Genomic DNA, 23,164 nt, shown 5'->3' with positions numbered 1-23,164 from the left:
TTGGACTCCTATACTACACTGAAAAGAAAAAGGTATGTCTAGCAGTCAATGGACTCTGTGGAAGTGCATTCTCATGGTGGCAGAGGGTTTCTCAGACTAGGAGATTTGAAAAAAAACCACAAATTATTTCATGGGTGGAGATGAAGACCTTGATGAAGAAGAGGTTTGTCTCGCAGTGGAAACTTCCAAAACTAAAACCAGAAGCAGCAACAAAGCTTACTACTTTAGATCAGCCTGCCTATTGGTCTGAATTGCCATTAAAACCGGCTGAGAGAAGATCTGTGGTTCCTGTTCTATCATTGAAACAAGAGGAGGAAAAGCTGCAAGCTTCTATATTAGCTTCTCCAATAAAACAGATTGAGGAGAGTCATAAAACTGAACCAGAACCAACAACTCTTTGTTTAAAACTAGAGGAGGAGGCAGAAGTTGCAGAAGCTGAGTGTGGCCACGTGCCTGATCAAATAAAACAAGAAGAAAAAGTTCCTGGAGGGTCATCTAAAGCTCTTGAATTGGTTCTTCCTACTGTTGAGCAAGGTGATAACTTTAAGTCTTTAGCTTGTGAGTTACTAATCAGACCTTTGGTATGTCTTCAGCTCAGCTTAGTGGAACATCTGAGAGTTGTTAAGGGCCTGCAACAAGTTGTTTTTGAACCAGGAGGAAGCTTGTGTGTGGTTAGAAGAAATAAACAAATTTTGGATCAGAAAGCAACAGCATACAAGCTCAATTTCCAAGGTTCTTTCACTCTTGAAAAACAAGATTTGTGGTCAAATCTTTTTAAAGGGAGAGAGAATGGTATGATAAAAACTATTTGCAGAGATAATGAAGGAGAGTCAGGAGGTAACACGTCCTTTATCAGGTTCATAACTGACCAGAACAAGCTGAGAAGAGATAAACAGGAACTGGTGGTGGTTAAAGAAAAGCCAGAACTGGAGGATGAGTATGGGGACCAAACCACACGACCACCTGACCAGAAGGATGTTAAACTGAGAGTACATTGTCTCATGCTCATGAGAAGGACGTGGGTAGGATCATCCTGGAGAGAAGCATTCAACTGCAAACTCAACAAAGTGGAGAAATCATCTGCCTTAGAAGCCACATGCAGTGAGGAAAGTTCCAAGATGTTGCTGAGACATGAAGAAGGACTGCAGAGCTTTGTGTTTCTTCCTGGAGGGACTAGAGAGGTGATGATATATCTCATGGCCAGGTCAGGAACTTTGGAGTTAAATTATCAAGGTTCTATCATCCTACAGAGCTTGGATTTGAGGACAAATCCTTTTAAAGGAGGAGGGGATGGTGTGATCCTGATCAGGATTGGAATCAATGGATTGAAGCCAATGTATGGGTCAGCTATACCACTGATCATGGTGCAGTTTAATGGACAGTATCATACTCTTATTGGCATGATCTATGAGGTTCTGGATAGAGAGAAGAGAAGAACTGTTGGTACTGCCTTGAAACAGCTTGAACAAAGAGGATTCAACCAACTGAGCTTAACAGGAGCTATGGAGACCATTCACCTCGTCCAAATATGTATGGAGAACAAGGAAAACATGTCAGAAAGTTTCTGGATTGGGCTATATTTGGATCTAGGCGAAATAAGGCTTTTTCGGTCCAAAAAAGAGTTTCAGCCAGAATCTTGATCCACTTGCTTTCTAGCTGGCCTAACAGGACGTGGAGGATCTAAAGTTCATTAGGAGACACTCCAAATCAAGTTCAAGTCGTGGCCCATCATAAACCAAAGAAGAACCAGCTTGTTGGTTTGATTTAATTGTAATGTAATGGGTTTAGTTTATTGGGCTTTCATTTAATTTAAACCAAAGACAATTAGGAATTAGAGTAAACCAGATTTGGGTAGATTAGTATTTAAAATTAACCAATTTCGAATTGGATTAGGAGATTAAACCATCTTGGTTTAAATTTAGGGTTTTCAGTTTTATTCTTTTAACATATGTAGCCACGTTTTGGCATGGAGATCAATCAATCGACATTTTTTTCAACTTCTTTGTTTTGAGTTTTCTCTCAATTCAGCTGGTGTGTAATATCCAGCTTGGGTTCTCTGATTTGGTGTGTCATATCCAGATCAGAAGCCTTGGAGTATCAGGAGGCGAGCCATCTCTCTTGTGTCCCACATCAATCCACAAACCTTGATACAGATCGAGTCTTTGATTCTCTGTTTGCAAGGATTATCTCTGTGATCCATCCTAGACACTAAGCAGGGTGATCCTGTGTCTGTGGAGCAGAAAAAAACATCTTTATAGCATCCCATAGTTCTAAGGAGAAGACCATATCCATCACCTTTCATCCACCCACGCCCCTTCAAGTGATCCAGGGAGAGACAGCCATTCCAGGGCTGCACCAAGTGGTATCAGAGCCTCTTGAGGGTTAGGGTTTGAAGCTTTAACAAGGGAGCACGAAATCTATCAGTTAACAAACTGTATTCTATGTCTGGATATGAAGAAGAGCTTACAATTTCATTCTTCTATGGGAAGATTGATACAGAGGCATACCTTGATTGGGAAAAGAAGATGGAGTTTCTCTTTGGACTCCTATACTACACTGAAAAGAAAAAGGTATGTCTAGCAGTCAATGGACTCTGTGGAAGTGCATTCTCATGGTGGCAGAGGGTTTCTCAGACTAGGAGATTTGAAAAAAAACCACAAATTATTTCATGGGTGGAGATGAAGACCTTGATGAAGAAGAGGTTTGTCTCGCAGTGGAAACTTCCAAAACTAAAACCAGAAGCAGCAACAAAGCTTACTACTTTAGATCAGCCTGCCTATTGGTCTGAATTGCCATTAAAACCGGCTGAGAGAAGATCTGTGGTTCCTGTTCTATCATTGAAACAAGAGGAGGAAAAGCTGCAAGCTTCTATATTAGCTTCTCCAATAAAACAGATTGAGGAGAGTCATAAAACTGAACCAGAACCAACAACTCTTTGTTTAAAACTAGAGGAGGAGGCAGAAGTTGCAGAAGCTGAGTGTGGCCACGTGCCTGATCAAATAAAACAAGAAGAAAAAGTTCCTGGAGGGTCATCTAAAGCTCTTGAATTGGTTCTTCCTACTGTTGAGCAAGGTGATAACTTTAAGTCTTTAGCTTGTGAGTTACTAATCAGACCTTTGGTATGTCTTCAGCTCAGCTTAGTGGAACATCTGAGAGTTGTTAAGGGCCTGCAACAAGTTGTTTTTGAACCAGGAGGAAGCTTGTGTGTGGTTAGAAGAAATAAACAAATTTTGGATCAGAAAGCAACAGCATACAAGCTCAATTTCCAAGGTTCTTTCACTCTTGAAAAACAAGATTTGTGGTCAAATCTTTTTAAAGGGAGAGAGAATGGTATGATAAAAACTATTTGCAGAGATAATGAAGGAGAGTCAGGAGGTAACACGTCCTTTATCAGGTTCATAACTGACCAGAACAAGCTGAGAAGAGATAAACAGGAACTGGTGGTGGTTAAAGAAAAGCCAGAACTGGAGGATGAGTATGGGGACCAAACCACACGACCACCTGACCAGAAGGATGTTAAACTGAGAGTACATTGTCTCATGCTCATGAGAAGGACGTGGGTAGGATCATCCTGGAGAGAAGCATTCAACTGCAAACTCAACAAAGTGGAGAAATCATCTGCCTTAGAAGCCACATGCAGTGAGGAAAGTTCCAAGATGTTGCTGAGACATGAAGAAGGACTGCAGAGCTTTGTGTTTCTTCCTGGAGGGACTAGAGAGGTGATGATATATCTCATGGCCAGGTCAGGAACTTTGGAGTTAAATTATCAAGGTTCTATCATCCTACAGAGCTTGGATTTGAGGACAAATCCTTTTAAAGGAGGAGGGGATGGTGTGATCCTGATCAGGATTGGAATCAATGGATTGAAGCCAATGTATGGGTCAGCTATACCACTGATCATGGTGCAGTTTAATGGACAGTATCATACTCTTATTGGCATGATCTATGAGGTTCTGGATAGAGAGAAGAGAAGAACTGTTGGTACTGCCTTGAAACAGCTTGAACAAAGAGGATTCAACCAACTGAGCTTAACAGGAGCTATGGAGACCATTCACCTCGTCCAAATATGTATGGAGAACAAGGAAAACATGTCAGAAAGTTTCTGGATTGGGCTACATTTGGATCTAGGCGAAATAAGGCTTTTTCGGTCCAGAAAAAGAGTTTCAGCCAGAATCTTGATCCACTTGCTTTCTAGCTGGCCTAACAGGACGTGGAGGATCTAAAGTTCATTAGGAGACACTCCAAATCAAGTTCAAGTCGTGGCCCATCATAAACCAAAGAAGAACCAGCTTGTTGGTTTGATTTAATTGTAATGTAATGGGTTTAGTTTATTGGGCTTTCATTTAATTTAAACCAAAGACAATTAGGAATTAGAGTAAACCAGATTTGGGTAGATTAGTATTTAAAATTAACCAATTTCGAATTGGATTAGGAGATTAAACCATCTTGGCTTAAATTTAGGGTTTTCAGTTTTATTCTTTTAACATATGTAGCCACGTTTTGGCATGGAGATCAATCAATCGACATTTTTTTCAACTTCTTTGTTTTGAGTTTTCTCTCAATTCAGCTGGTGTGTAATATCCAGCTTGGGTTCTCTGATTTGGTGTGTCATATCCAGATCAGAAGCCTTGGAGTATCAGGAGGCGAGCCATCTCTCTTGTGTCCCACATCAATCCACAAACCTTGATACAGATCGAGTCTTTGATTCTCTGTTTGCAAGGATTATCTCCGTGATCCATCCTAGACACTAAGCAGGGTGATCCTGTGTCTGTGGAGCAGAAAAAAACATCTTTATAGCATCCCATAGTTCTAAGGAGAAGACCATATCCATCACCTTTCATCCACCCACGCCCCTTCAAGTGATCCAGGGAGAGACAGCCATTCCAGGGCTGCACCAAGCCTTTGCAAAGACTTGTTACTGACCATGGATCATATGCATTAAGACTCCCCCTCAAGCTTAGAACCAAGACTAGAAGGAGCTAAGCTTGTGATGATCCTATGCATCTCCATGGTCTAATAACTTTCATCTTTTATGATAGCTTTCTTCTTGTGAGTTTTCTCTCTTCCTTAACCAGGAATTAGGGTGTTTGAATCACCATAGAGAGTCTCACAAGACACGCCTCTCATTGCATAATGACCCATGCTACACTTCCTGTAGACTAAGGACTAGATATGTCCAATGGTATTATGCAATGGCCATCTCTCATTGCATACTCAATCACACTACACTTCCTGTAGATTATGGACTAACATGTCCTAGTGATGATATGCAATGGCACAAGATCTTTGTCTTTACATTCTTGGTTGTTGGCGAGTTTCATGTATCACATTCCTTGTGTACCTAACACCACCACAACTCAATGCAAGATCAGATCATCCCATTGGGATCAAACCAAGATTATCCATCCTGTTTGATCACCAATGCCACAATAATATAGGATACTTGAGACAAGCTAGACAATCAAGACAATCAAGCAAAGACAATCAATTCAGTTTTGTTTTCTTCTTTTTTTTTTTAAATGCAACAATAGATGAATGCATTAGGTTACACACTAACTATATGAATGAAACAGATTCAATCCAAATGGAACACAAGTCTAGATGATACTTATGCAATCAAGACGACAAGAGTGACTCAATTCATGCTTATGCTCACTAGTTTTATCAAAGCCAATGATTCAAGTAGCTTAGACATACTACTATTTGCTTATAATACATCACTGATGGATTTAACTATGGCATAGCAACAATCAGAACTGGACTGAGTCAAGACAAGCAGATTTCAATTTCTAACAATGACAATGCAAGTTCTATACAGTTCTCTAAATGCAAAGCTTATATCAGTACATTTGCAATTTAGGCTCATTTTTAAATGCATTACTACATGAATGCACAATCTTAAAGCATTAGCTATATGAATGCAATAGGTTCAATCCATGAGTAATATTAAAGCTCTGCACAACAGTTTCAATCAGAACCAATGATGCAAGCAACTTAGACAATTTCTAATTGATGCAAGACTTTCATTGATGGATTAAACATAGGCAATAGCATCAGATAACACTAGGATTGAACTTAGACAGTATGAGATATGCTAAGTATGCAAAATAACTTATCAATCATGATGCAAGCAGCAGAGACATTCTACTCAATTCTACAACACATTCATGAAGATTCAAGCTATGACAATACTCAAGACAATGCAATAAACAGAACATGAGATTCTGGGACTCTAGACATTACTTACTATTAATAAGACAATGCAGCAGCAAAACAATCTCAGTGCAATTAGCCTAGACATTCTACTTAGAAGCTATAAACTCTTAATGGAATTAGGAAAAGCACATAGTATAATCAGGAGATAAACCTATCAAGACATATTAAGATAGATGAGACTAGGTTTACTCCCTTGTTTAAGGTGATGAGGAGTGGTCGTTGCCACTTGAATCCTCACTTCTTCTTCTTCTCTTATTGCAATCACCCTTCTGAATTTGCCACCATGATGGAATGCTTGTGGATGCTTCAGCTACTTCTTCAATCACCTCACAATAGAAGTCGCCTTCATAGAGTAGCCTTCTTCTTCACACAGCCAAGAGTGCTCTGTCTTAGTTTGAGCACCCTCTTGAATAGGCACGCCACTGCCTAGACCCAGTTAGCTTCTTCTTCAGGTACTTGCAATGTTAAGGAGAAGAACACCAGTGAGTTTTACAACCATCTGTGCTTCTCCCTTTTTGTAACACTTCTCCATTGTACACACAATGGGCATCATTCTTTCTCTTTCAACTCGGATTTGATGATGAACTAGGAACACCTTTTGTGAACCTGAAACATCACTCAAACTCTAGCAAAGATAAGTCACAATTGCATTGGGATCAATCCTTGACTTCATCAAGTTTGATCACCAATGTCTCAAGCTTTATAACATTAGATAGAATCAAGACAATGTCAAGTTCTTATCTATGCAAGCAACCATTCTCTAAATACTAAGCAAGACCTTATCAGATTCAAGTCAAAGTATTTAGGCAATTTTATGCAACTTAGATTTTAATCTAAATGCAACAATACAAGGCAGTATGCATTAATCTTAATCAGTTTCTAACTCATGAAAGCAAGCATGATTAGATAATATAATCTATCATCTTAACAAGACAAGTTAATTTAGAACTGACATTAAGCATTTAACCATTTTCAGTAGTATTGATGTCAAATCTTGATTAATAAATTATCAAGTTTGATTCCCAATATCACAAGCAATGCAACAGATAGACACAAGGCATTATCAAGTCCTATTCTTTGCAAGCTAAATCTCTAAGTACAAGTAAGATCCTAACAGATTCAAGACAAGTTACTTAGGCACTCTTCAGAGCTTCTTTACTCAGTACTTAGACATGAATCTAATACTTCAATGTAAGACAGCCACAAGACTATATGCAACAGCTTCAAATTCGGTTTCACTCCATGTATGCAAGCAGATTTAATTAATCACAACAAGCATCACTATGAACCGGAGCTAAGCATACTAAACAATTTCAATACCCAAACAAGACTCTTAAAGTATCCTGGGACAGATTCTAAAGCAACTTCATTTTAGCAATCTTTTAAACAATCCTCAGGTTTCCAATCACATCACAACATCACAACCTGTTCATACACTCAAGCTTTATACAAGAGAAAGAGATTTCCTTACAGCCAAGGAACTAGTGTTAGTTCCTTGAAACTCCTTAGTACATGGGAAGATCCGAGCTGTTGGTGTCAACTCCTACATCTCCTTCTTTCATGGACCTTTCTCTTGAACCCACCATGCCTAAGACACCTCCTCTCTTCATTTTTGAGTCGCCATACCAGGTACAAGTTGAAAGCTTTCACCTTTCTTCTTGGACAGTGAATGGGAATGGCTTGGACATGCTTCCAATGGCCTTCTTTCTTCAGGACGACCATGAGAGAGTGGAGAACGACCAAGAACAGCTTCTGGACGCCATTGATGAGCACACCTTCTTCTTGAAGAGGTTGAACAGCCAAATGACCATGAAGCTTCTTCTTGGTTTGGAAATGGCATGGGAGTGAGCTTTGAGCTTAGCAGAAGCTGGAACCAAGTTCTAATGAACCTGGCTCTGATACCATATGAGATTTAAGAGTACTCAGGTTGTATGTGTGTATGAAACCCAAATGGGTAAAGAGAGAGAGCTTGGAAGCGATTTGAGAGAAAGGAAGTTTGATGAGTGTTTGTGTGTCTAAGTGTTTAAGAGATTAGTAACAAGACTGAGAACGTGTATAGAGATTCAGGATGAGAGACTAGAGAGACTAAGAAAGTGTTTCAGATTAGAGAAGGAGAAGGGAAACCCCTTACTCACTTAAGAGTTACAAAACATCACTTATGAGCTTATATATGCTCTTTACAACTTGCAATCATAAACCTAAATCTAAGGGCTGTTATAACTTGAATTTAAATGAATGGATGAGATGGACAGATGGTCTTGGTCGTGGCTGTGCTGTTCCTGATGGATAATTGGTCCATTTGAATCTGGTCAAGGGAAGGCTGGCTCCTTATTGGCTAGCTAAAGGCTCCCATGAATCTGCCCACTTCTTTTGCTAGATACATGGTCTCCTTTTGCTTTTACTTTACAGCAAGAGACTCTCCTTTCCAGCCTGTCACTCGCCAGCCTCTCCTTTGTCTTCTTCTCTTAAGAGTTTCACCAGTGCCCTATTTTTGCACCAACTTCAAATGTGCTCAAATGGTTGACTGGTGAACTTTCGGGATGTCTTGGTCCGTACGGATCCGTACGGTCCGTACAACGTCCGTACCAAATCCGTACAGCCAGTCCCTAAGTTTGCACACTCGCCCAAATACTCTTCTAAGTCCCTCCTGGACTTGGCCCTATCTTTGCACCACACTTCCATCTTCTCTCTAACTCCTTCAAAGCCCTCACATGATCAGTCTAAGTCTTTCCTAGACTTATCTTCACAAGATAACTTCTTCAGAACACTTCTGAAGCTTGATTGAACTCTTCTAGACATCTTCTAGAGCTTGCCCTATCATTGTACAAGCTCCATCTTCTCTTCAGTTCAACAAAAGAAACCTTCAACGCACTCACTAGACCTCTCAAAGATTTCAACCTTGAATCTTTAAGAGAGCTACCAAAGAACTCAGATTGTAATCAACCTGGCTCTGATACCATATGACTTTTAGGAATATAAAGATTAATCTGAGTTTAGAATAAGATTAAGGAAGAGAATAAGAGATTTAAGAGACTGATTAGAGGCTAATGGAGAATCATGATGAAATGAGTAAAGAGAAAGATTGTTTAGAACTGTCTAATCTTTCATTAAGGACATGAGTTACAATATATAGTGTGAGCATACAAGGGTTTTCGAAATCAAGAGAAGACTAAAGCATGTGAGGTCAATCAGGAGAGGATAAGCTCATTTGGACTAGCCAATTAGCTTCTCCACATGCGCGGAGCATCTAGCATCTTGGACCGAGATGCTCTTGCCTTTCCAGCTGTTCCAGCCTGTCAAGGCGCGCTCTACCTTATCCCTAAACGGTCTGATGCATCCAGGTAAGTTCCTTCCCTTCACCTAAGTTACCGCAAGTAACTTCTTTACCCTTGTCAAGGTTTCACCCATCTTCATGTGTACGGTCATGTACGGATTGTACGGACTTGTACGGACCTTGCCCAAACCTTCCCAAGCTTCAACTCATCTCCTTAGTCTCAACTCCTCACTTGCTTCACACTTATACTCAACTCAACTCAACAGTTATCCCACTTTCAAATCAGGTGATTCCAGTTTTCCAGTTTGGGAATAGGACAGCTTCTTCGTCGTTCCAATCAAACCAGAATGAATCACTTTGTGAGAAGCTTGATTTGGATACATAAAGTGGTGGAGAATCACCAGGAAGTTGAATAAATCTCATAGGAGTTGGAAAGAAGAAGTTATCCCACTTTCAAATCAGGTGATTCCAGTTTCCCAGTTTGGGAATAGGACAGCTTCTTCGTCGTTCCAATCAAACCAGGATGAATCACTTTGTGAGAAGCTTGATTTGGATACATAAAGTGGTGGAGAATCACCAGGAAGTTGAATAAATCTCATAGGAGTTGGCAAGAAGAAGTTATCCCACTTTCAAATCAGGTGATTCCAGTTTCCCAGTTTGGGAAAAATACAGCTTCTTCGTCGTTCCAATCAAACCAGGATGAATCACTTTTTGAGAAGCTTGATTTTGATACATAAAGTGGTGGAGAATCACCAGGAAGTTGAATAAATCTCATAGGAGTTGGGATGAAGAAGTTATCCCACTTTCAAATCAGGTGATTCCAGTTTCCCAGTTTGGGAATAGCACAGCTTCATCGTCGTTCCAGTCAAACCAGGATGAATCACTTTGTGAGAAGCTTGATTTGGATACAAAAAGTTGTGGAGAATCACCAGGAAGTTGAATAAATCTCATAGGAGTTGGAAAGAAGAAGTTATCCCACTTTCAAATCAGGTGATTCCAGTTTCCCAGTTTGGGAATAGGACAGCTTCTTCGTCGTTCCAATCAAACCAGGATGAATCACTTTGTGAGAAGCTTGATTTTGATACATAAAGTGGTGGAGAATAACCAGGAAGTTGAATAAATCTCATAGGAGTTGGGATGAAGAAGTTATTCCCCTTTCAAATCAGGTGATTCCAGTTTCCCAGTTTGGGAATAGCACAACTTCATCGTCGTTCCAATCAAACCAGGATGAATCACTTTGTGAGAAGCTTGATTTGGATACATAAAGTGGTGGAGAATCACCAGGAAGTTGAATAAATCTCATAGGAGTTGGAAAGAAGAAGTTATCCCACTTTCAAATCAGGTGATTCCAGTTTCCCAGTTTGGGAATAGGACAGCTTCTTCGTCGTTCCAATCAAACCAGGATGAATCACTTTGTGAGAAGCTTGATTTGGATACATAAAGTGGTGGAGAATCACCAGGAAGTTGAATAAATCTCATAGGAGTTGGCAAGAAGAAGTTATCCCACTTTCAAATCAGGTGATTCCAGTTTCCCAGTTTGGGAATAGGACAGCTTCTTCGTCGTTCCAATCAAACCAGGATGAATCACTTTGTGAGAAGCTTGATTTGGATACATAAAGTGGTGGAGAATCACCAGGAAGTTGAATAAATCTCATAGGAGTTGGCAAGAAGAAGTTATCCCACTTTCAAATCAGGTGATTCCAGTTTCCCAGTTTGGGAATAGGACAGCTTCTTCGTCGTTCCAATCAAACCAGGATGAATCACTTTGTGAGAAGCTTTATTTTGATACATAAAGTGGTGGAGTATAACCAGGAAGTTAAATAAATCTCATAGGAGTTGGGATGAAGAAGTTATCCCACTTTCAGATCAGGTGATTACAGTTTCCCAGTTTGGGAATAGCACAGCTTCATCGTCGTTCCAATCAAACCAGGATGAATCATTTTGTGAGAAGCTTGATTTGGATACATAAAGTGGTGGAGAATCACCAGGAAGTTGAATAAATCTCATAGGAGTTGGGATGAAGAAGTTATCCCACTTTCAAATCAGGTGATTCCAGTTTCCCAGTTTGGGAATAGCACAGCTTCATCGTCGTTCCAATCAAACCAGGATGAATCACTTTGTGAGAACCTTGATTTGGATACAAAAAGTGGTGGAGAATCACCAGAAAGTTGAATAAATCTCATAGGAGTTGGAAAGAAGAAGTTATCCCACTTTCAAATCAGGTGATTCCAGTTTCCCAGTTTGGGAATAGGACAGCTTCTTCGTCGTTCCAATCAAACCTATGACTTTTAGGAATGTAAAGGATTATCTGAGTTTAGAAAGGATTAAAGAAGGAGAATAAGAGATTAAGAGACAACTTAGAGACTAATGGAGAATCATAGTGAAATGAGTAAAGAGAAAGATTGTTTAGAACTGTCTAATCTTTATTAAGGGATGAGATTACATATATATAGGTCCATACACTTAGGGTTTTCGAAATCATAAAGCTAAGTAAGCATGTAGAGTCAAAGAGGAGCCTAAGCTTTAATTTGAACCGGCCAATGAGTGTCTTCACACGTTTGGAGCATCTTCTTGATCCAAGACTAGATGCTCTTCCTTTCCAGCTCTTGCCAGCCTGTCCTAGCTGTCAAGCCGCGTCTCCCTTATCCTCTCAACGTTCAGATAAGGTCTTGGCCGAGTGTAACTTAAGCTCAGTACATGGGAGTTATTTGGATAGTTACTTTGACCCCTTTTACCTTGTACGGATGATCACTTGTACGGCCTTGTACGGATGATCAACCCATTCCTCCTCTTCACCTCTTTGCTCTCTTTATGTTCTCAACTCCTTTGTGTCTTTACCTCAAACGTCTCAACTCATTTCAACACTCCCCCTCAAGCTTAGCTTTGTGAAAGCCTAAGCTTGGACAGCTATGAGATCTTCCTCATTAAAAACCTTACCAAGGAAAATCCATTGGGATAAAACCTTGATAAGGGAAAAAGAGTAAAGACCTCACAGCCAAGGGGATCAGCTCCTTCTCTTCCCAAGATCAATGAGGCCCAACCGTATGTGAATGGACTCCATTGTCTTCTGTCTTGCAGCCTTGATGAACATATCCGCTAACTGATCTTCACTTCTTGTGTAGCATGGCAAGATAACTCCTAGGATGATCATCTGCCTCACCTTGTGGCAATCAACTTCAATGTGCTTGGTTCTCTCATGGAACACCGAGTTGGAGGCAATGTGGATAGCTGCTTGGTTGTCACAATGCATGGTCATTGGTGTGGCTTGATCAATCTCCAAATGCTTCAAGATGCCTTTGATCCATACTAACTCGTTGGTGAGCTTCAGCATAGCTCTATACTCAGCTTCTGCACTTGAGCAAGACACCACCTTCTGCTTCTTACTTTTCCAAGTCACCAAGTTGCCTCCAATGAATGTGCAATAGCCTGTGGTTGATCTCCTGTCTGCTCTATCACCAGCCCAATCCGCATCACAGTATCCCACCACTTCAGTGCTTCCATTGCAGCCCATCCATACTCCTTGATCAGGTGAGCCGTTGAGATACATCAAGATCCTCTCTACCATGCGCCAGTGATGCTCCTTAGGCACTTGCATGTGTTGACTCACCTGATTCACAGCAAAGCAAATGTCAGGTCTAGTTATGGTAAGATAAATCAATTTGCCAACTAGTTTTCTATAGAGTTTAGGATCCTGATAAGGCTTGCTGTCTTCAATCTCCCCCTCTCGTGGGACTTTGTAGCCATCCTCCATAGGCATCCTTGCTGTCTTGCCTCCATAAGCACCTGCACCTTTCAAAAGATCAAGTGTATATTTCCTTTGGGACATGAACAAACCTTCCTTGGATCTACATATCTCAATTCCAAGAAAGTATTTCATTTCTCCCAAGTCTTTAATCTCAAACATGGATTTAAGAAACTCCTTGGTTGCTATGATACCCTCCTTATCACTTCCTGTGATAATGATATCATCAACATACACAAGGAGTGCAATCATACCTGAGGGAGTAGTGAGAGTGAAGAGGGTGTGATCTAGTTCAGACTTCTTGAAGCCTCGGCCATTGAGAGTAGTGCTCAGCTTGTTGTACCAAGCTCTTGGTGATTGCTTCAGCCCATAGATAGCTTTCTTCAATCTTAACACGTTCCCTCTCTTCACTAAGTGTTCCAGGCCTGGAGGTGGATGCATATACACTTCATCCTCAAGTTCTCCTTGTAGGAATGCATTCTTCACATCCATTTGCCATAAACCCCATCCAAGATTCACAGCCAAGCTTAACACAATCCGGATTGTATGTAGTTTAGCTACTGGTGCAAAGGTTTCTATGTAATCTTCTCCATAAGTTTGAGTGAAACCTCTTGCAACCAGCCTTGACTTCTTCCTCTCAATCTTTCCATCTGCCTTATACTTGATTGTGAATATCCACCTACTAGTCACAGCCTTCTTCCCTTTTGGTAACTCACTCTCATACCATGTATCATTCTTGATCATAGCGCCTGCCTCAGCTCCAACTGACTCCTTCCATTCTTTATCCATGATTGCTTCTTCATAGCTTCTTGGGATGTAATTCTCATCCAAGTTAACCATGAAGGCGCAATGTTCTTCAGGGTATTGAGCAAATGAACACACGACTTGAGAAGGATGCTCCACAGCTTGGGCATTGTAGTACACTCGCGTGTTTACCCAAGAGGAAGGATCCTTTCTCAGCCTTGTGCTTCTCCTCAATACTGGTTGTTCTTGCTCTTGAACCGGCTCATCTTGTGTAGTCGGTTCTTGTGCTTCACTCTGATGTTCTTCCTCTCCTTGGTCTTGCTCACCTTGATGATGAGAACCTGAGTTGAACTCTCCTCCTTCCTCACTCAAGCCGACTCCTTCTTGGCCATTTTCTTGAGTTTCAGGTTCACTTCCCCCCTCATGATCAAGGTGAGGTGTTTGAGCAGCTCCACTTGGTGCAGTTGAGCTCTCTTCTTGTCTTCCACTTCTTGTGGATTGGTCCTGGTTCATCTTGATACCGAGACCTTCCAAAATGATTCTTAAGACTCCAGCCTTATCTGATGTGAGATCCTTTAAATCTTCTTGATTCTTCTCCTCATAGTATCCTCTTATACACTTTTGTGTATTAGAGCATGATTCAAATAATCAGAGATAATCAGATGAAAAGATTAAAGAGATTAAGAGATTTTAGTGAGAGAATAAAGAGAGAGACTCAAAACTCCATTAATTAATAAAGATGAGGTTTACAACATACTTATATGAGAGAGACAATCAATTTCGAAATCAATAGATAAGGTAGAGGTTCAGGGCATGTGTAGTCAAAGAGAGCCATCCAAAAGCAGCCAATGGGAGTCTTCACATGCTTGATCCCTTTGGCATCTTTTACTAGATGCTGTCTACTTTACAGCCTGTCTCCAGCCTCTCTAGCTGTGAGGAAACCTTATCCAGACTGCTCCTCCCTTATCCATACAGCTCTTGGTCGTGGCTTACTCTCCAATGTGAGCCAAGGTAACTTTCCAAGCTTTAACTTAGTTACCACAGTAAAACCAAAGTTACTGTGGTAACTCCAAAGTTACTGTCTGTCTCAATCCTCTTTCTCTATCAATGTAGTCACTCTTTATTACCTCATCTCAACACTCCCCCTCAAGCTTGACCATGTGGAACAAGTCAAGCTTGGAAACCATGAAGACCTCCCTCATTAAAAACCTCACCAAAGAAAACCCATTGGGATAAAACTTTGATGAGGGAAAAAGAGTGGAGACTCCATGGTTAAGGGGCTCAGCTCCTGGGAGTAAGATCAATGAGTCCAAGCCTGGATAGTATGGACTCCATTGTCTTTAATCTCGCTGCCTTAGTAAACACATCTGCAAGCTGATCTTCACTTCTTGTATAACATGGCAGAATCACTCCTAAGATAATCATCTGCCTCACCTTATGACAATCCACCTCTATGTGCTTTGTTCTCTCATGAAACACTGAGTTGGAGGCAATGTGGATAGCTGCTTGATTGTCACAATGCATAGTCATAGGAGTACTCTGCTCAATCTCTAGATGCTTCAAGATCCCCTTGATCCACACCAACTCGTTTGTCAGCTTCAGCATGGCTCTATACTCAGCTTCAGCACTTGAACAAGAGATAACCTTCTGCTTCTTACTCTTCCAAGTAACCAAGTTTCCTCCAATGAATGTACAATACCCAGTAGTTGATCTCCTGTCCACTCTATCTCCTGCCCAATCAGCATCACAATACCCAACCACTTCTGTACTGCCATTACAACCCATCCAAACCCCTTGTCCAGTCGTCCCACTCAGATACCTCAGTATCCTATCAACCATCTTCCAGTGATGGACCTTTGGTGCCTGCATATGCTGACTCACTTGGTTCACAGCAAAACATATATCTGGTCTGGTGATGGTCAAGTAGATCAGCTTGCCAACCATCTTCCTATACAGCTTAGCATCCTCAAACAACTGGTTCTCTTCAACCTCCCCCTCACGTAAGACCTTATACCCCTCTTCAAGAGGTGTCTTGGCTACCTTTCCTCCAAGTACATCAGTCTCCTTCAACATATCCATTGTATACTTCCTTTGACACATAAACAAACCCTCCTTGGATCTGCATATCTCAATCCCCAAGAAATACTTCATCTCTCCCAAGTCTTTGATATCAAACACAGACTTGAGGAACTCTTTAGTGGCTTTAATCCCAGCCTTATCACTCCCTGTGATAATCAAATCATCCACATATACCAGTATCACAATGATCCCTGATGGAGTAACCAAAGTGAAGAGTGTATGATCCAGTTCAGACTTCCTGAATCCTCTCCCATTGAGAGTTGTACTCAGCTTTCTGTACCAAGCTCTAGGAGACTGCTTCAGCCCATATATTGCCTTCTTCAATCTCAAAACATTTCCTGGTTTTACTAGATGCTCAAGACCAGGAGGAGGAAGCATGTATACCTCATCTTCTAGCTCACCTTGTAAGAAAGCATTCTTCACATCCATCTGCCACAAATCCCACTCCAAGTTTGTTGCAATGGACAACACAATCCGAACTGTGTGCAGCTTAGCTACTGGTGCAAAGGTATCAATGTAATCCTCTCCATAGGTTTGTGTAAATCCTCTTGCAACCAGTCTGGTCTTCTTCCTATCAATCTGTCCATTTGCTAGATACTTGATTGTGAAGATCCATCTACTAGATACAGCCTTCTTTCCCTTAGGCAGCTCACTCTCATACCATGTATCATTCTTGATCATAGCACCTGCTTCAGCTCCCACTGATTCTTTCCATTCCTTGTCTAACATAGCTTCTTCATAAGTCCTTGGCACATAACTCTCATCCAGACTAATCATAAAGGCATAATGCTCCTCTGGAAACTCAGCAAAGGAACACACGGCTTGAGAAGGATGCTCCACAGCCTGGGCATTGTAGTACACTCTCGTGTTTACCCAGTTGGAAGGATCCCTCTTTATCCTTGTGCTCCTCCTCAAAGCTTGCACCTGATCTTCAGTTTGCACACTAGCCGGCTCCACTTGCTCTTCTTCTGAACTGGCCGGTCCGACCTGTTCTTCTCCACTAGACTGAACCTCATCTACTTCTCCACTAGACTGAACCTCATCCACTTCTCCACTAGACTGAACATTGTTCTCAACTTGATCATGAAGACCTGAATCCTCTTGGTTTTGCTCTTGCTCACCAGATTCAGTTCCATTCCCCCTCTCATGATCAAGAGGAGTTGTTCTTCCAGCTCCACCAGTCTGATTGGAAGACTCTCTCCTGCCGGGTTCCTGATCCTGGGACAACCCTATCCCGAGCTTCTCCAACAACACTCTCAGTATTGTTGCCTTATCAGATGGAGCTTGAGACAAATCCTTCAGATTTTCCCACTCCTTTTCTTCATAATAACCTTTTGTTTCAACAAACTTCACTTCTCTAGATACCATCACTCTCCTTGCTTCAGGATCATAGCACTTGTACCCTTTCTGAGTGATAGAGTAACCAATGAACATAGCCTTAGTACTCTTTGCCCCCAGCTTGTTTCTCTGCTCTCCTGGAACCATGACATAGCACACACACCCAAAGACACGTAGGTGATCAATGACAGGTTTGCTCTTGTTCAACACTTCAAATGGAGACAGATTCTTCAATATCTTGGTTGGAACCCGGTTGATGAGATAGCAAGCAGTCTGCACAGCATCACTCCAAAAACGTTTTGGGACATTTGCATGAAACATCATTGATCTAGCAACCTCCATCAAGTGCCTGTTCTTCCTCTCAGCTACACCATTCTGCTGTGGTGTATAAGGACAGCTAGTCTGATGCACAATCCCATGCTTGGCTAGATGACTCTTGAAGGCATTGCTGATGTATTCACCTCCATTATCTGATCTCAGTACCTTCACAGTAGCATTGTATTGATTAGATACATATGCTTGGAAGTTCATAAATGCTTCTAGCACCCTATCTTTAGATGGAAGCAATGTAAGCCAAGTATACTTAGACTTCTCATCAATGAATGTCACAAAGTACTTCTGGCTATCTCTAGACAAACAAGGAGCAGTCCACACATCTGAATGAACTAGATCAAAGCAATGCTCATAAGTAGTTTCTGATGTTGGAAAAACAGTCCTACAATGCTTTCCTAATATGCATGCTTCACACTCCAAGTGATTAAATGACATATTAGGAATTATCAATTCAATAGCACGAGCATGAGGATGACCCAATCTAGCATGCCAAGTAATACTATCAATCTTCTCATAAGTACTACTCAAACACATAGAATCAAAGGGTTTAGAAATCTTAGCCAATTGGAGCTGGTATAGATTATTCTTGCTGTCTCCTCTCCCAATGACCCTTCCAGTCTTCAAATCTTGGAACTCAACATCATCTGGCCTGAATACTACTTGACAGCCAAGATCAATTGTGGCTTTCCTTACAGATAGTAGATTTGAAGCAAACTGTGGCATGTAGAAGGCATCTGAGTCTTTATCAAATAGCTTGAGCTTTCCAACTCCTTCTATAGGAATCCTATCACCATTAGCTATCATCACACCCCCAGTAGCTTTCTTTACATCACTCATTAAGCTTCTGTCACTAATCATGTGATGACTTGCTCCAGAATCAACAATGATGGGTTTGTTGGATGTGGATGCTTTGGCAGGAGCACCCTGTCTCCGGGTCGTAGCCAAAGCATACACATACTTGACAAACTCATCCCATTCCTCCTTTGTGACACGCTCATCCGCTCCTTTGGTCTCTAGCTTCCTCATAACCCCACTGCTCTCTACAGATTCTCCCATGTAAGCTGAGTAAGAACACTCTCCCATAAGAATCTGTTGTGCTTCTACTCTGCCCATCTTCATAGTACCATAGCTACCTTGATAACCAGACAGTATGCTTCTCTTCCAACACCTTCCTCTTCTGATCTGAGCCTTAGAACGTCGTCTCAGCCTTCCCTTCTTCCTTTTAGCACCCTCCTTACTCCAAGTTATCTCTTTGTTCTCTTCCATCACTTGATGAAGCCTCTGAACAAGTACACACACTTCTTCCATGTTGGGTAGCTTCTCTTCCTTGAGAATAAGCTTTACCAACCAGCCATAAGATGAATCCAAGCTTGCAAGGAGGCTGAAGACAACATCTTGCTCTCGCCACTCTTCTAGCACTCTCGGATCACAACTTCTTGGTCTCAAGCTTTGTAACTCCGACCACAAACATCTCAGCTTCTTCACATGCTGATTGAAACCTTCTTTCCCTTGTTTCAACTCACAGATCATCTTCCTGACTTCATACATCCTCCTTAGATTGATCTTGTTCTCATAAACATCTTCAATCTTCTCAAGAGATATACTTTCTTCAAGACTCAACTGATCTTCACATTTCAACCTTGCTGTCTGACCCCCATCAGCAGCTCTCTCCATTAAAGGTTCTCCCTTTACTTGATTACTCCAAATCTCACAGCTTCCCAAAGCTGTCTTTACCCATCTTGGCCAAACCCACTTGTTTTCTTCTTGAATCTTCACTGCTCCACTAGATTCGTGCTTCATATCCATGTTTCCACCAGAGAATCTCAAATAAACCCAGCCACAAAAGAATAGACAACACACATACCCAGAAACCTCAATAATCCCAAGAACACTCAAGAACACTCAAGAACACTCTGATTTTGAGAAAAAGAAATCACACTCACCCCCTTTTTGCCAACCTGGCTCTGATACCATATACACTTTTGTGTATTAGAGCATGATTCAAATAATCAGAGATAATCAGATGAAAAGATTAAAGAGATTAAGAGATTTTAGTGAGAGAATAAAGAGAGAGACTCAAAACTCCATTAATTAATAAAGATGAGGTTTACAACATACTTATATGAGAGAGACAATCAATTTCGAAATCAATAGATAAGGTAGAGGTTCAGGGCATGTGTAGTCAAAGAGAGCCATCCAAAAGCAGCCAATGGGAGTCTTCACATGCTTGATCCCTTTGGCATCTTTTACTAGATGCTGTCTACTTTACAGCCTGTCTCCAGCCTCTCTAGCTGTGAGGAAACCTTATCCAGACTGCTCCTCCCTTATCCATACAGCTCTTGGTCGTGGCTTACTCTCCAATGTGAGCCAAGGTAACTTTCCAAGCTTTAACTTAGTTACCACAGTAAAACCAAAGTTACTGTGGTAACTCCAAAGTTACTGTCTGTCTCAATCCTCTTTCTCTATCAATGTAGTCACTCTTTATTACCTCATCTCAACACTCCCCCTCAAGCTTGACCATGTGGAACAAGTCAAGCTTGGAAACCATGAAGACCTCCCTCATTAAAAACCTCACCAAAGAAAACCCATTGGGATAAAACTTTGATGAGGGAAAAAGAGTGGAGACTCCATGGTTAAGGGGCTCAGCTCCTGGGAGTAAGATCAATGAGTCCAAGCCTGGATAGTATGGACTCCATTGTCTTTAATCTCGCTGCCTTAGTAAACACATCTGCAAGCTGATCTTCACTTCTTGTATAACATGGCAGAATCACTCCTAAGATAATCATCTGCCTCACCTTATGACAATCCACCTCTATGTGCTTTGTTCTCTCATGAAACACTGAGTTGGAGGCAATGTGGATAGCTGCTTGATTGTCACAATGCATAGTCATAGGAGTACTCTGCTCAATCTCTAGATGCTTCAAGATCCCCTTGATCCACACCAACTCGTTTGTCAGCTTCAGCATGGCTCTATACTCAGCTTCAGCACTTGAACAAGAGATAACCTTCTGCTTCTTACTCTTCCAAGTAACCAAGTTTCCTCCAATGAATGTACAATACCCAGTAGTTGATCTCCTGTCCACTCTATCTCCTGCCCAATCAGCATCACAATACCCAACCACTTCTGTACTGCCATTACAACCCATCCAAACCCCTTGTCCAGTCGTCCCACTCAGATACCTCAGTATCCTATCAACCATCTTCCAGTGATGGACCTTTGGTGCCTGCATATGCTGACTCATTTGGTTCACAGCAAAACATATATCTGGTCTGGTGATGGTTAAGTAGATCAGCTTGCCAACCATCTTCCTATACAGCTTAGCATCCTCAAACAACTGGTTCTCTTCAACCTCCCCCTCACGTAAGACCTTATACCCCTCTTCAAGAGGTGTCTTGGCTACCTTTCCTCCAAGTACATCAGTCTCCTTCAACATATCCATTGTATACTTCCTTTGACACATAAACAAACCCTCCTTGGATCTGCATATCTCAATCCCCAAGAAATACTTCATCTCTCCCAAGTCTTTGATATCAAACACAGACTTGAGGAACTCTTTAGTGGCTTTAATCCCAGCCTTATCACTCCCTGTGATAATCAAATCATCCACATATACCAGTATCACAATGATCCCTGATGGAGTAACCAAAGTGAAGAGTGTATGATCCAGTTCAGACTTCCTGAATCCTCTCCCATTGAGAGTTGTACTCAGCTTTCTGTACCAAGCTCTAGGAGACTGCTTCAGCCCATATATTGCCTTCTTCAATCTCAAAACATTTCCTGGTTTTACTAGATGCTCAAGACCAGGAGGAGGAAGCATGTATACCTCATCTCCAGACTGCTCCTCCCTTATCCATACAGCTCTTGGTCGTGGCTTACTCTCCAATGTGAGCCAAGGTAACTTTCCAAGCTTTAACTTAGTTACCACAGTAAAACCAAAGTTACTGTGGTAACTCCAAAGTTACTGTCTGTCTCAATCCTCTTTCTCTATCAATGTAGTCACTCTTTATTACCTCATCTCAACACCTCTTTCTTCAATGAACTTCACATCTCTCTAGATACAAGCACCCTTCTAGCTTCTGGATCATAACACTTATATCCTTTTTGAGTTGTTGAGTAGCCAATGAACATTGCCTTTCTGCTTCTTGCTTCTAGCTTGTTCCTCAACTCTCCTGGTACTAGAACATAGCATAAGCATCCAAACACTCTCATGTATTCCAAGGATGGCTTGCGCTTGTTCAGAACTTCAAATGGTGCTTGATCCTTCAACACTTTGGTAGGCATCCTGTTGATTAGATAGCACGCAGTAGATACAGCATCACTCCAGAATCTCTTAGGTACATTAGCTTGGAACATTAGTGACCGAGCCACTTCCATCAAGTGCCTGTTCTTCCTCTCAGCTACACCATTCTGTTGTGGTGTGTAGGGACAGCTTGTTTGATGAAGGATTCCATGGTGATCTAGATGACTCTTGAATGCATAGCTTGTGTACTCTCCTCCATTATCTGATCTCAAAATTTTAATCCTAGCATGATAATGGTTAGTCACATAAGCTTGAAAGTTCTTGAATGCATCTATCACCCTATCTTTTGATGGATAGTGTTAACCAGGTGTATTTAGATTTTTCATCAATGAATGTGACAAAATACTTATGATTATCTCTAGAAAAACTAGGTGCAGTCCACACATCAGTATGAATCAAATCAAAGCAATTTTCATAGACAGTAGATGTTCTTGGAAACACATTCTTACAATGCTTGCCTAAAATGCAAGCCTCACACTTATTATTTTCGAAAACCACACCTGGTAACATCAAGTTTAAAGCCCTCTCATGGGGATGACCTAATCTAGCATGCCACAATGCATTTTTATTCAAACTAGAAGCAGAAGTAAATGAGCAGTTATAATTGGAAACAGGATCAAGCTTCTCAAGCATGTATAAGTCTCCCTTTGTAACTCCTTTTCCAATCAATTGGCTGCTCTCAATATCCTGAAACTTCACATCATTAGGACTGAATATAACATTGCAATTCAAATCAGTAGTGCATTTCTTAACTGAAAGAAGGTTTGATGTGAATTTCGGAATATAAAATGCTCTAGTGTGTTGAACTGAAGAGAAGATAGAGCTTGTACAATAATAGGGCAAGCTCTAGAAGATGTCAAGACGAGTTCAATCAAGCTTCAGAAGTGTTCTGAAGTAGTTATCTTGGGAAGTTAAGTCTAGGGAAGACTAAGACTGATCATGTGAAGGCTTTGGAGGAGTTAGAGAGAAGATGGTCCAAGGTGCAATTATAGGGCGGCCTTGTACGGCCTGGTACGGCCAAGGGCGAACCAAAGAAGATGGTGGATCGACCAAAGAAGTGAGAAAGAGTGTTGGGCAAATATAGGGCGAGTGGTACGGACAGGAGGTCCGTACCATCGACCGTACTGCCAATCATCT

Source organism: Brassica napus, unplaced genomic scaffold, assembly GCF_020379485.1.
Source record: "Brassica napus cultivar Da-Ae unplaced genomic scaffold, Da-Ae ScsIHWf_1371;HRSCAF=1948, whole genome shotgun sequence".
NCBI classification, from domain to species: domain Eukaryota; kingdom Viridiplantae; phylum Streptophyta; class Magnoliopsida; order Brassicales; family Brassicaceae; genus Brassica; species Brassica napus.
This window is presented reverse-complemented; position numbering follows the sequence as displayed.